Below are 14,535 nucleotides of genomic sequence, written 5' to 3'. Positions count from 1 at the left end.
TCTTTTGAGCAAGTCGTAATGACCTAAGACTTAGATTCCATCCCATGACTGTCCTTTCCCTAAAACTGCCAGATAGCATACCTCCCATGTCCCAATTATACAGTCCTCTTGTGTTTTTCTGGTGTTCGTATTCCCATAGTTGCAAATAAAAAGTATATTTTTAGTTTTAGAATTTTCCTTTCCATTAAAAAAAAAAAAATCCCTGAAGATTTGTGGCACCACTGTTATTTCTGTTAATGTCATTGCTTCCATAGCAGCAGGCTAAGACTTTGTAAGAAACCATGTTTACAAAGAGAGCAATTATCTAAGTGAACATTAAAGCTACATGTAGCAAAGTTTCAATTTAGATTTCCTGTAACCACTACAACACACACACACACACACACACACACACACACACACCCCTTCCAATCTGTGTTAGCACTGGGTGTTGTACACAACTGATAAATTATTGAACATTACATCTGAAACTAAAAATGTACTATATGATGGCTAATTGAATTTTTTTCTATTTTATTTTATTTTACTTCTTTTCAGTGTTCCAGAATTTATTATTTATGCACCACACCCAGTACTCCATACAATACGTGCCCTCCATAATACCCACCACCAGGCTCACCCACCACCCACCCCCATCCCCTTCAAAACCCTCAGTTTGTCTCTCAGAGTCCACAGTCTCTCATGGTTCGTCTCCCCCTCCAATTTCCCCCAACTCACTTCTCCTCTTCTTCCTATGTCTTCTGTGTTATTCCTTTTGCTCCACAGGTAAGTGAAACCATATGATATTTGACTCTCTCTGCTTGACTTATTTCACTCAGCATAACCTCTTCAAGTCCCATCCATGTTGATACAAAAGTTGGGTATTCATCCTTTCTGGTGGAGGCATAATACTCCATAGTGTATATGGACCACATCTTCCTTATCCATTCGTCTGTTGGATGGCCTCTTAGTTCTTTCCACAGTTTTGCGACTTGGTTCTTTCCACAGTTTGGCCATTGCTGCTATGAACATTGGGGTACTGATGGCCCTTCTTTTCACTACATCAGTATCTTTGCAGTAAATACCCAATAGTGCAATTGCAGGGTCATAGGGAAGCTAGGTTTTTAATTTCTTAAGGAATCTTCACACTGTTTTCCAAAGTGGCTGTACCCACTTACATTCCCACTACCAGTGTAAAAGGGTTGCCATTTCTCCACATCCTCTCCAACACTTGTTGTCTACTGTCCTATTAATTTTGGCCATTGTGACTGGTGGAAGGTGGTATCTCGATGTGATATTGATTTGAATCTCCTTGATGGCTAATGATGATGAACATTTTTTCATGAGTCTGTTAGCCATTCATATTGTCTTCTTTGGAGAAGTGTCTGTTCGCACCTTCTGCCCATTTTTTTGACATGATTATCTGTTTTGTCTGTGTTGAGTTTGAGGAGTTCTTTTAGATGTTGGCTATCAGCACTTTGCCTGTAGTGTCATTTGTAAATATCATCTCCCATTCCGTGGGTTGCCTCTTTGTTTTGTTGACTGTTTCCTTTGCTGTGCAGAAGCTTTTTTTTTTTTTTTTTTTTTAAATTTTTTTTTTTTTAATTTTTTATAAACATCTATTTTTTATATACATATATTTTTATCCCCAGGTCTGTGAATCACCAGGTTTACACACTTCACAGCACTCACCAAATCACATACCCTCCCCAATGTCCATAATCCCACCCCCTTCTCCCCAACCCCCTCCCCCCGGCAACCCTCAGTTTGTTTTGTGAGATTAAGAGTCACTTATGGTTTGTCTCCCTCCCAATCCCATCTTGTTTCATTTATTCTTCTACCCACTTAAGCCTCCATGTTGCATCACCACTTCCTCATATCAGGGAGATCATATGATAGTTGTCTTTCTCTGCTTGACTTATTTCGCTAAGCATGATACGCTCTAGTTCCATCCACGTTGTTGCAAATGGCAAGATTTCATTTCTTTTGATGGCTGCATAGTATTCCATTGTGTATATATACCACATCTTCTTGATCCATTCATCTGTTGATGGACATCTAGGTTCTTTCCATAGTTTGGCTATTGTGGACATTGCTGCTATAAACATTCGGGTGCATGTGTCCCTTTGGATCACTACATTTGTATCTTTAGGGTAAATACCCAATAGTGCAATTGCTGGGTCATAGGGCAGTTCTATTTTCAACATTTTGAGGAGCCTCCATGCTGTTTTCCAGAGTGGCTGCACCAGCTTGCATTCCCACCAACAGTGTAGGAGGGTTCCCCTTTCTCCGCATCCTCGCCAGCATCTGTCATTTCCTGACTTGTTGATTTTAGCCATTCTGACTGGTGTGAGGTGATATCTCATTGTGGTTTTGATTTGTATTTCCCTGATGCCAAGTGATATGGAGCACTTTTTCATGTGTCTGTTGGCCATCTGGATGTCTTCTTTGCAGAAATGTCTGTTCATGTCTTCTGCCCATTTCTTGATTGGATTATTTGTTCTTTGGGTGTTGAGTTTGCTAAGTTCTTTATAGATTCTGGACACTAGTCCTTTATCTGATATGTCGTTTGCAAATATCTTCTCCCATTCTGTCAGTTGTCTTTTGATTTTGTTAACTGTTTCCTTTGCTGTGCAAAAGCTTTTGATCTTGATGAAATCCCAGTAGTTCATTTTTTCCCTTGCTTCCCTTGCCTTTTGCGTTGTTCCTAGGAAGATGTTGCTGCGGCAGAGGTCGAAGAGGTTGCTGCCCGTGTTCTCCTCAAGGATTTTGATGGATTCCTTTCGTACATTGAGGTCCTTCATCCATTTTGAGTCTATTTTTGTGTGTGGTGTAAGGAAATGGTCCAATTTCATTTTTCTGCATGTGGCTGTCCAATTTTCCCAGCACCATTTATTGAAAAGGCTGTCTTTTTTCCATTGGACATTCTTTCCTGCTTTGTCGAAGATTAGTTGACCATAGAGTTGAGGGTCTATTTCTGGGCTCTCTATTCTGTTCCATTGATCTATGTGTCTGTTTTTGTGCCAGTACCATGCTGTCTTGATGATGACAGCTTTGTAATAGAGCTTGAAGTCCGGAATTGTGATGCCACCAACGTTGGCTTTCTTTTTCAATATCCCTTTGGCTATTCGAGGTCTTTTCTGGTTCCATATAAATTTTAGAATTATTTGTTCCATTTCTTTGAAAAAGATGGATGGTACTTTGATAGGAATTGCATTAAATGTGTAGATTGCTTTAGGTAGCATAGACATTTTCACAATATTTATTCTTCCAATCCAGGAGCATGGAACATTTTTCCATTTCTTTGAATAGCAGTCCATTATCACCACTGCTATTCAACATCGTACTAGAGGTCCTAGCCTCAGCAATCAGACAACAAAAGGAAATTAAAGGCATCCAAATCGGCAAAGAAGAAGTCAAATTATCACTCTTCGCAGATGATATGATACTATATGTGGAAAACCCAAAAGACTCCACTCCAAAACTGCTAGAACTTATACAGGAATTCAGTAAAGTGTCAGGATATAAAATCAATGCACAGAAATCAGTTGCATTTCTCTACACCAACAGCAAGACAGAAGAAAGAGATATTAAGGAGTCAATCCCATTTACAATTGCATCCAAAACCATAAGATACCTAGGAATAAACCTAACCAAAGAGACACAGAATCTATACTCAGAAAACTATAAAGTACTCATGAAAGAAATTGAGGAAGACACAAAGAAATGTGCAGAAGCTTTTGATCTTGATGAAGTCCCCAAAGTTCATTTTTGCTTTTGTTTCCTTTGCATTTGGAGACATATCTTGAAAGAAGTTGTGTGGCTGATGTTGAAGAGGTTAGTGCCTATGTTCTCCTCTAGGATTTTGATAGATTCCTACCTCAAATTGAGGTCTTTTATCCATTTTGAGTTTATCTTAGTGTATGGTGTAAGAGAATGGTCAAGTTTCATTCTTCTACATATAGCTGTCCAATCTTCCCCGCACTATTTATTGAAGAGTCTGTCTTTTTCCCACTGTATATCTTTTCCTGCTTTGTTGAAGATTATTTGGCCATAGAGTTGAGGGTCCATATCTGGGCTCTCTACTCTGTTCTACTGGTCTATGTGTCTGTTTTTGTGCCAGTACCGTGCTGTCTTGGTGATCACAGCTTTGTGGTATAGCTTGAAACCAGGCAACATGATGTCCCCAGTTTTGTTTTGCTCTTTCAACATTTCCTTAGCAATTCGGGGTCTCTTCTGGTTCCATATAAATTTTAGGATTGTTGTTCCAGCTCTTTGAAAAATGCCAGTGGAATTTTGATCAGAATGGTATTGAAAGTATAGATTGCTCTAGGCAGTACAGACATTTTAACAATGTTTATTCTTCCGATCCATGAGCGTGGAATGGTCTTCCATCTTTTTGTGTCTTCTTCAATTTCTTTCATAAGTGTTCTGTAGTCCTTGGGTACAGATTCTTTACTTCTTTGGTTAGGTTTATTCCCAGGTATCTTATAGTTTTGGTGCTATGGTAAATAAAATCGATTCTCTCATTTTCCTTTCTATATTTTCATTGTTCATGTATAAGAAAGCCACTGATTTCTGTACATTGACATTGTATCCTGCCACTTTACTAAATTACTGTATGAGTTCTAGTAGTTTGTGGGTGAAATCTTTTCATTTTTCCATATAAAGTATCATGTATCTGCGAAGAGAGAGAGTTTGACTTCTACATTGCCAATTTGAATACCTTTTATTTCTCTTTGTTGTCTGATTGCTGTTGCTAGGACTTCTAGTACTATGTTGAACAAGAGTGGCAAGAGTGGGCATCCTTGTCATGTTTCTGATCTCAAAAAGAAGGCTGTCAGCTTTTCCCTATTGAGGATGATATTTGCTGTGGGTTTTTCATAGATAGATTTTATGAAGTTGAGGAATATTCTCTCTATCCCTATACTTTGAAGCATTTTAATCAGGAACTGATGCTGTATCTTGTCAAATGCATTTTCTGCATCAATGAGAGGACCCTGTGGTTTTTCTCTCTTTTCTTATCGATTTGTTCTATCACATTGATTGATTTGTGAATGTTGAACCACTCTTGCATCCCATGAGTAAATCCCACCTGGTCAAGGTGGATAATCTTGTTTAATGTACTATTGGATCCCATTAGCTAGGATCTTGTTGAGAATATTAGCATCCATATTCATCAGGGATATTGGTCTGAAATTCTTTTTTTTTTTTTTTTTGGAGGTGGGGAGTGTGTGCTGGCACCAAATAGAAGACAAAAGTGATTTTAGGTCGAGATAAGTGCTCTGGTGATATAATGGAGAGGGCGGGGGCCGTGGTCAGACAGGGTCTGCTGTAAAACGTGACTTTGAAGCTAATACCTGAAGGTTGAAAAGAAACCAGCATTATAAGTAGGGTAAGGGTGTTTGTGGAAGAGGGAAAAGCAAATGCAAAGGTCCAGAGACAGCAAAGTACCATTAAGGAACAGAAAGGGGGAGGGGAGCGTTGAAGGGTATAATGGTAGTTTCAACTTTATCCCAGCAGCAGGAGGAAACCATTGAAAAGTTTGGAGGAGTCTGAAATTTTGAAAAGCTCACCTTCCTCTGGCTGCTGTAGGCAGAGCCTTATGACCACACACCAAGTCAGTTGAGGGCCATCCTAATTCTGCCAGGCTAGCTGTGTCTCCTAGAAGTTAGTCCCTCTGAGACCCAGTGTCTTCTTCTGTGAAAGGGAGATGTTGTTCTGCATGTTGTTTATGAGAGACAAAGTGATGGACCAGCCCATGGAGACCAGTGATAGAGGAGGTTTCTGAGATCTCTAAGTTGTGAGGGTTTATAAGTAAATTCTGTCAAAGCAGTTAAAGCAGTGTCCACACACAGAAAAAGTACCCTCTAAATGCTAGTATTATTACTGAAATGATAGGAGAGCAATGATGGAGGCTGCGATTAGGGTGATGACAGCAGAGATGGTAAGAAATGCTGTAATTTTTCTTATTGAAGAAACCAGGTCTTTTCTCGGTTTGGGGATCAGGGTAACTCTGGTGTCATAAAAAGAGTCTGGAAGTTTTCCTTCTGTTTCTGTTTTTGAAACAGCTTCAGGAGAATAGGTATTATTTCTTCTTTGAGTGTTTCGTAGAATTCTCCAGGAAATCAGTCAGGTCCTGGGCTCTTGTTTTTTGGGAGGTTTTTTCACTGCTTCAATCTCGTTACTAGATATTGGTCTATTCAGGTTGTCAATTTTTTCCTTATTCAGTTTTGGAAGTTTATAGATTTCCAGGAATGGATCCATTTCTCCCAGGTTGCTTAACTTATTGGCATATAATTGTTGGTAATAGTTTCTGATGATTATTTCTATTTCCTTGGTGTTAGTTGTGATCTCTCCAGAATAGACCATATACTGGATCACAAATCAGGGCTCAACCGATACCAAAAGACTGAGATTATTCCCTGCATATTCTCAGACCACAATGCTTTGAAACTGAAACTCAACCACAAGAAAAAGTTTGGAAGGAATTCAGACACTTGGAAGCTAAAGACCACCTTGCTGAAGAATGTTTGGATCAACTGGGAAATCAAAGAAGAGCTTAAACAATTCATGGAAACCAATGAGAATGAAGACACTTCGGTCCAAAACCTATGGGATATGGCAAAGGCGGTCCTAAGGGGGAAATACATAGCCATCCAAGCCTCCCTCAAAAAAAATTGAAAAAAACAGAATACACCAGCTATCTTTATACTTTAAAGAACTGGAGAATCAACAACAAACTAAGCCAACCCCACACGCAAGAAGGGAAATAATTAAGATTAGAGCAGAGATCAATGAGATAGAAACTAGGGATACAGTAGAACACATCAACGAAACTAGAAACTGGGTTTTTGAAAGAATCAATAAGATTAATAAACCATTGGCCAAACTAATCCAAAGGAAAAGAGAGAGGACCCAAATTAATAAAATTATAAATAAAAAGGGAGAGAACACAACTAATTGCATTTAAACTTAAAAAAAGAAAGAAAGAAAAAATAAATAAACAAACACCCTGGCATCAGCTATGGAGCTGTCCATGGAGCTGACACATGACCAGTTCCTTGTGCTTCCATACCAGAATGAAAGCTCAGACAGCTCACCTCCTGAGCCCTAGAAACTGGGTTCTTCCCTGTTCTCAATTCCAAAATGGAGAACAATATAAAATAAATGAGATTGTACTGATATTTAGTCCTTAAGGTAGGTTCAAGGAAAAATATAGAGAGGAAACATTATTTGCCCATGAAGTTGAAGGTCTATATCTGGGATCTCTACTCTGTTCCACTGGTCTATGTGTCTGTTTTTATGCCAGTACCATGCTGTCTTGGTGATCACAGCTTTGTAGTAAAGCTTGAAATCAGGTAGCGTGATGCCCCCAGTTTTATTTTTGTTTTTCAACATTTCCTTAGCGATTCAGGGTCTCTTCTGATTCCATACAAATTTTTGGATTATTTGCTCCAGCTCTTTGAAGAATATCAGTGGAATTTTGATCGGAATGACATTAAAAGTATAGATTGCTCTAGGCAGTATAGACATTTTAACAATGTTTATTTTTCCAATCCAAGAGCATGGAATGGTCTTCCATCTTTTTGTGTCTTCTTCCATTTCTTTCATGAGTGTTCTGTAGTTCCTTGAATACAGATCCTTTACCTCTTTGGTTAGGTTTATTCCCAGGTATCTTATGGTTCTTGGTGCTATAGTAAATGGAATCGATTCCCTAATTTTCCTTTCTGTATTTTCATTGTTAGTGTATAAGAAATCCACTGATTTCTGTACATTGACTTTGTGTCCTGCCACGTTGTTGAATTGCTGTATGAGTTCTAGTAGTTTGGGGGGTGGAGTCTTTTGGAGAGAGGAAACAAAGAAAATAAATTTCCAGTTTTTCGCAGCTCATTTTGTGAAACATAGACGTATCGTTTTTATCCTGCCTAGATTTTTCTCTCTTCGAATTGCAGTGGGTAGAGGCATGTCTTTAATGTAGGGTATTTCAGCTTTGCTTCATGATCTAGGTCAGAGATTTCCGTGGCCATTCTACAAAGAAATAAAAATGTCTGTGTGCATGGTAATTTCTAATTAGATCTAACTCCGTATAAAGTGAGATGAGAGTGGCATCTGGAGAAAGCATGCTAAGGAATGCACTGCTGAGTTTTTATCCTCATACGAGTAGGGTTGGCCTTCCCGAGTGTTCAAATGTGGTTTGGCATTAGCAGTTTTCTCTGAAAATCTAATTCTCAAGCCTTTCTGGTGGACATGGCCTGTGTTCAGTTGTGCAGGTAAAAGCTAGCTAGGAAATAAAATTAATATTTTTCTGCAACATTTTCAAGCAACATCCTTTATTAAGATAATCAAATCTGGCAACTTTTGGCCACAGAACTTTGTAGCTATTGTGCAGAAATACCAGCAAAATAAGAGCAATGGGCCACTTCCTCCCTTCCTGAGGAGAGCTTTCAGTTGCATGGAGAACACAGCCATGAACCCAGAGTAAAATAGATGGGCTACAAACAAAAGAAGCAAAGCGACACATAAGCAGCCAACTAACTGTGTTATATAATCCAGGGGCATAAAGGGTCAGTGAGGCAAGGTCTTGTTAGACTGTCAAGGCTTAATTCTTAGGAGACATTTTGAGGAACCAAAGGCTGTAGTTTAGTGAGGAGGAAGAACAACGTGATTCGGACGCATTCAGCAAAATAGCAACATCATAAAATCGAGCAACACTGCAAAAATTAAAAAAATATTTTAAAGATTTTATTGATTTATTTGACAGAGAGAGAGATCACAAGTAGGCAGAGAGGCAGGCAGAGGGGTGGGGGGTTGGGGGAGAAGGTTCCCTGCTGAGCAGAGAGCCTGAGTGGGGCTTGATCCCAGGACCCTGAGATCATGACCTGAGCCGAAGGCAGAGGCTTAACCCACTGAGCCACCCAGGTGCCCCAAACTCACCACCTTCATCCTGCATAAAAGTAATCCCATAAAACTCTCTACTCTCACATCCACCAACCACAGCCTTTCTCAACCATTTCAGATATTTCCCCCAGCTACTCTAGAATTCAGTTTCCTTATCCCAGGGTCCTTTAAAAATTCTCCATTTTATAATTCAGGAAAATTGCCACAGCCAAGAGAAATGAAGGTGGTGGAGCCCTCTGTAAGCCACAGGAAGAGGGGCTGCTAAGAAGAAGGGAGGAAAGATCAGCACCAGGGTCCTGGGCTAGTGATCAGGGGGAGGGCCAGACCCAGAGGAGAAGTCAGCGAAATGTAGAGGGAGCTGCTCCCCCAGAGCCTCACCTGAGCCTCTCCCTGCATTGGGATAGCTTTGTATTTACCTGGAAGGTTGGCTGAAAGCACTCCACCCCTCCCCAATTTTTCAGTAAAGGAAGCATAGCTCTCGCTGTGACTATTTGACAAGAAACAAATGTTACAATTCTGATCTATTTCCTAACTCTTGAATTGATTAAACATCTATTCTATGTAGATGGCAAATAGGAGACTAAAACTGTAGTTCCTCTTATATCTTTGTGGTAGGCAGACTGATGGCTCCCAGAGAAGTCCCTGCCCTAATCTCTGAAACATATGTGTATGGTGTGTTATACAGTGGAGGGGTGTCGTTCAGATTGTAGCTGGAATGCACATCAAGAATAAGCTGACCTTAAGGGAAGGATGTTACCCAGTTCATCCATGTGGACCCAGTGTGATCACAAGGTCCTTTAAGTGTGGAAGAGGGAGGCACAGGAGTCAATGTCAGAGCCATGAAATGGAAAAAAGACTCAACACATCATTGCTGATGAAAGATGGAAGAAAGGATAACTAGCCAAGAAATATGGTCTCCTCCAGATGCCAGAAAAGGCAAGAAAATGGATTCTTCTTTAGAGGACTGTAGCCCAATGAGATCCATGCCAGACTTCTGACCTCCAGAAACTATAACAAAGATTTTGTGTTATCTTAAGTGACAAAGTTTGTGGTAGTTTGTTATAGCAGCCATAGAAAACCAATACCACCGTGCTGTTGATTTCCTTCACATCATGTCCGAAATTACCTTGTTCACATGCTTTATTTTCTTATGGTCTCCCTTTGTACTCAAGAATGCCCCTCCGGGGCGCCTGGGTGGCTCAGTGGGTTAGGCCACTGCCTTCGGCTCAGGTCATGATCTCAGGGCCTGGGATCGAGTCCCGCATCGGGCTCTCTGCTCAGCAGGGAGCCTGCTTCCTCCTCTCTCTCTCTCTGCCTGCCTCTCTGCCTACTTGTGATCTCCGTCTGTCAAATAAATAAATAAAATCTTTAAAAAAAAAAAAAAAAAAAAAAGAATGCCCCTCCAGGAGGGCTGGACCCCACTGGTGTGTTCATTCCTCATTCTGGGAGCTGGGAACAGAGTTTGGAATACACAGGTGCTCAAGAATTGCTTCCTGAGTGTAAAGTGAATAATCGTGTGCATGAATGAGTGATTAGAAATCAAGCTTCTCTCTGGAGCAAGATATATACAAGATATATATATATATACAAGATATATACATAGGAAATCACCACGAGACAATGAAGGGTAGTAAAGGGCCAGAGACCCATAGGAAGACTAGATCGAAAGAGCACAATAAACTTTCTGAAAATATCAATTACAGAACAATTAAAGCCTCCGTGTGCTCGAAAGAGCCCTCTGATACAAAAGAATATAAGTCTGAAGAAAAAAGTAACTTTTATACACGAGAGGACCAGTGGTGCTCAACCACAGAAAACTGCTAAATTCCTTTTTTTGACTGACTTACCTAGTGCTATAAATCAGTTTTTATCAGGAGACAATAAAAAATGAAATTAACATATAGCAATAAACATAGTGAGAAAACTGGACGTAGCAGAGAAACTGAGTAGAACATTTGTTGTGAAGTAAAATCAATATGGTGACAATGTATATCCTGCTGAGGCTTTCACTGCTTTTGCCTGTAAATATTAACAAACAGCTTTCCACATTTATTACATCACAAAGAAGAAAAATATTATGTTTAGAAATACCCACAAAGGTAAATACCCACAAAGGTTTCTCTTTCTTGTTCATTTTCTGCATTGCTGGTTTGCAGGCAGATGTTTAACCCTATCTTTCTTTGGTCTTTGGTGTGTCACTCACCATCAAATATTCATTAAGCACTTTGCACAAATGAACTCATTTAATTCTACCCATGAGGCAGGTGTCACATATCCTCCTTTTGATAGATGAGGAAACTGAGTGTGCAAAAGTTAAGTGACTTGTCTGAGGTTGCGCCGTGGGTTAGTGATGGAGTGCGGATTTAAGCTCAGGCAGTTTGATGCCAGCGCCCACTGTCTTACCTGCTCCTCTCCCCTCCATACACCAGACCTTGGGCTGGTTCCTGGGTTGGACGGGATACGCGATGGACCCAGTCCTTCCTGAGGCTTACACTCGGGCAGGACAGGCATATCGCAAGTGAGAATGACCCAGATGCCTATGGTGACTGGTGCCATGGAGGAGACCCAGGGCACAGGATCGTGAGAAAGTGAATAAATACGAGGGTGGACTAACCCAGTTTGGAGAGCACCAGAGGCCAGCCACATCACAGGTCTCCTATTGACATTCTGTGCCAAGAGCAGAATAATATTTTCATGTGAAAATGTCTGCAAAAGTGCCTCAAACACAAAAATCATTCAGGTGACATGTCATCGATAGGGGAGGGGAGGTTGATGACATGTCACCTGAATGATTTTTTAAAATTCCAAGAATAAGTCTACATTTTTTCTGTTTCTTATACTTTTGACACCTGCCCTGAATGCCCTCTGTCTGGCCCAGCATCTCTCAGCCTCAGCAGTATTGAATATTTAGGCCAGATAATTCTTTGTTGTGGTGAAGGGGGTGCATTGTAGGATTTTAGCTACACTGCTGGCCTCCTCCCACCAGTAGTGTGACCCTTCCCTGCCCCAAAGTGTGACAGTCAAAAATGCTTCCAGAGATTGCTGGATGTCCCCTGGAGAGCAAAATGGGCCTGGGCTGAGAAGCAGTGGTAAGCCACCAATAATTAAATTCTACCTCTCCTCAAAGTGCAAGTACTTTGCCTAATGCTCAACCCATTCTCAGCTCCATTTTCCCAGTGACACTGCAGTTTTTGGAGCTCAGCAGTTATAGTTCTTAAACTCACACGCACGCACGTGTGTACACACGCACACACACACACCCTCTAAGGCTGGCTGCCTCAGGGTGGGAAGGAGCATGTACAGGAAGGAAGACGATCAGCCCTCAGCTCCCCCTTGCCCTGAACAAAGTTTGACGTAGGTTTTAGACCTCAGCCCGACCCACAAGGTAGAAAAGAAAGGTCAGGGTGGAAAGAACCATCTAGAGTTCTAGACTGGGGGAAAGCATGGATATGAGCAGCGCCTAAGGCACTTCTGAAAAATGGCAGTTCTGAGCAAAAGACTGATCAGATTATGACTTTCGATCTGCTGGGAAAAATGTCTCGTTACTTTATTGTGACACCTCTTCAGGCTTTAGGACAGAGTCATAAAATGTAAACCTGGGAGTGTATGGTGCTGCACTCTTGAGGAGAAGAGGTGAGATGTATGATCTTGAAAGAGCTTTGAGAGGGTATGCTTGAGACAGGAGAGCCCCTCGAGCTTAGCTCCTGTTTGCACCAAAACTGAGAAGCTCCGGATGGTGAGGTGGCAGCATGGAGAACAGTCAGACAATAGAAGTTAAATTGAATTTTAAAGGCCTGCCTGCCCAGCGTACATCTGTTCTCCTCAGACAGCAGCTCAGCAAAACAGAAAGGCTTTCTGCTTTGAAACCAAGAAAGGCAGACTTACTCTGTAGAGCCTCTGCTTTGCGTGGGATGTGACGGAGAGGAAGAAATGGAAGCCCGAAGCAGCCGTCTCTGCACCAACTTCTTAAAAAGCATCGTGATCCTAAGTCTGAACAAATACCAAAATGGAGCCTTAAATAGCCCCACTGGATTCTTTACCCCTGAGGCTGTTCCTAGAGCTTTTGCTTTTTTGCAGTAAAATTACAGCAAAGATAGATTTTTAAAAAATATGTTAAATACTCTATCACAGTACCATTTTATTTTTTTTTAAGATTTTATTTATTTATTTGACAGAGAGAAATCACAAGTAGATGGAGAGGCAGGCAGAGAGGGGGGGGGGGGGAAGCAGGCTCCCTGCTGAGCAGAGAGCCCGATGTGGGACTCGATCCCAGGACCCTGAGATCATGACCTGAGCCGAAGGCAGCGGCTTAACCCACTGAGCCACCCAGGCGCCCCACAGTACCATTTTAAATATAATTTTGTGTTAGTCCCTTTAGTTAATTAATCTACAAACACTTGTGGTGGGCTATTAAATGCCAGTTAGTGTGCCCAGAGATATAAAGATAAATATGTATCGTGTTGCTGACTTCAAGCGTCTTTCTGCCGAGTAGAGAAAAAGATGAGGAAACTAACTAGTACTGTGCAGGTTTTTAAGGGTTTCAGCAGAGCATAGGATAGCATAATAAATGAGAGGCGGCCTCTAACTCAAACATGGAGGTCATGGGACGAGAACAGGTATCTGGAAAGCTCTTTCTGAGAAGACAAAAATCTGTAAGAGCAATTAAAAAAATAAAAATATTACCTAATTTAGTTAATTTGAGACTTTAAGCAAGTCTATTTTGAGAATTCTTTTTATTCCCCACATAAATGATGAAAAATGGACTATAATCAAATAGAAAGTTGGACACATAAAGAAACATAGATCTTTCATGAGTGTTTGAATAATTGCCACAGCACTGAACAAAAGAATAACAAAATATATGGTTGATTTTTCCTATTAAGAGTATTTGCCAAAGCCTAATAAAATACTCTTGATATCTTGCCTCATAAAGTGACTGAGGGGAAATGCCTCCGTGTTTTCCTACATTTAAAGCCACTAAGATATGTTGCTGCCAAGATATGCAAATAGTTCTGCCTGGACTGGATTTGGGGGTGACAGGTTGAGTCTGGAAATGCTTGTTGCTCTCAACATGCAGTGAAAAACAGCACCGGACTCGGGATCAGAAAACCTTAATGCAAGCCCCCCACTGTGCCCCTTAAGGAGCTGTGAGATTGTAGGCAAGCTGCTTCACCTTTCTTAGCCTCAGTGATTTCCTGCATAAGATGGGGCTTCACAGAATGACTGAGGAGATTCAATGAAAGCTAGGTAATTTCTATCCATTCTGTTGTTTTTCTTAAGCAGCCATTGGTTGAAGGGATCTCCTACAACAATTACAAGATCGTACTTTAACTTAAACATAATCGCAAAATATGTGACAAGTGGTAAATGAAGACTTCTCCTGCCTTCCTACCTCCCACTCCACCCCAATCTGTTCTCACCATGACCAGAATGATCTTTATGAAGAAGGGATTGATCATACCCCTCTTCTAAGTGGTACCCCTCGGTGCCTCCTTATCACTGTCCAAGGGATATTCCACGCCTTTTGTGCAAAGGTCCCTTCTGTTCTGACCATCTGTGCCCACATCTCTGGATGATCTCTTTTGCCTCCTGACACACGCGGTGTGTGTTCAACCAGGCTATATGGGTCACTTTCTCGTCTCTTCATGTCTTTGC

At 40.9% G+C, this 14,535-nt stretch overlaps 1 protein-coding gene across 7 annotated transcripts in view; it reads left to right on the top strand.

Moving 5' to 3' along the window:
* The window catches only part of AIG1 (androgen induced 1), a 272,338-nt gene that overhangs the window by 124,467 nt on the left and 133,336 nt on the right, over positions 1 to 14,535 (top strand). The window lies entirely within an intron of this gene.

Source organism: Mustela lutreola, chromosome 6, assembly GCF_030435805.1.
Source record: "Mustela lutreola isolate mMusLut2 chromosome 6, mMusLut2.pri, whole genome shotgun sequence".
Classification (NCBI taxonomy): Eukaryota; Metazoa; Chordata; class Mammalia; order Carnivora; family Mustelidae; genus Mustela; species Mustela lutreola.
This window is presented reverse-complemented; position numbering and strand designations above follow the sequence as displayed.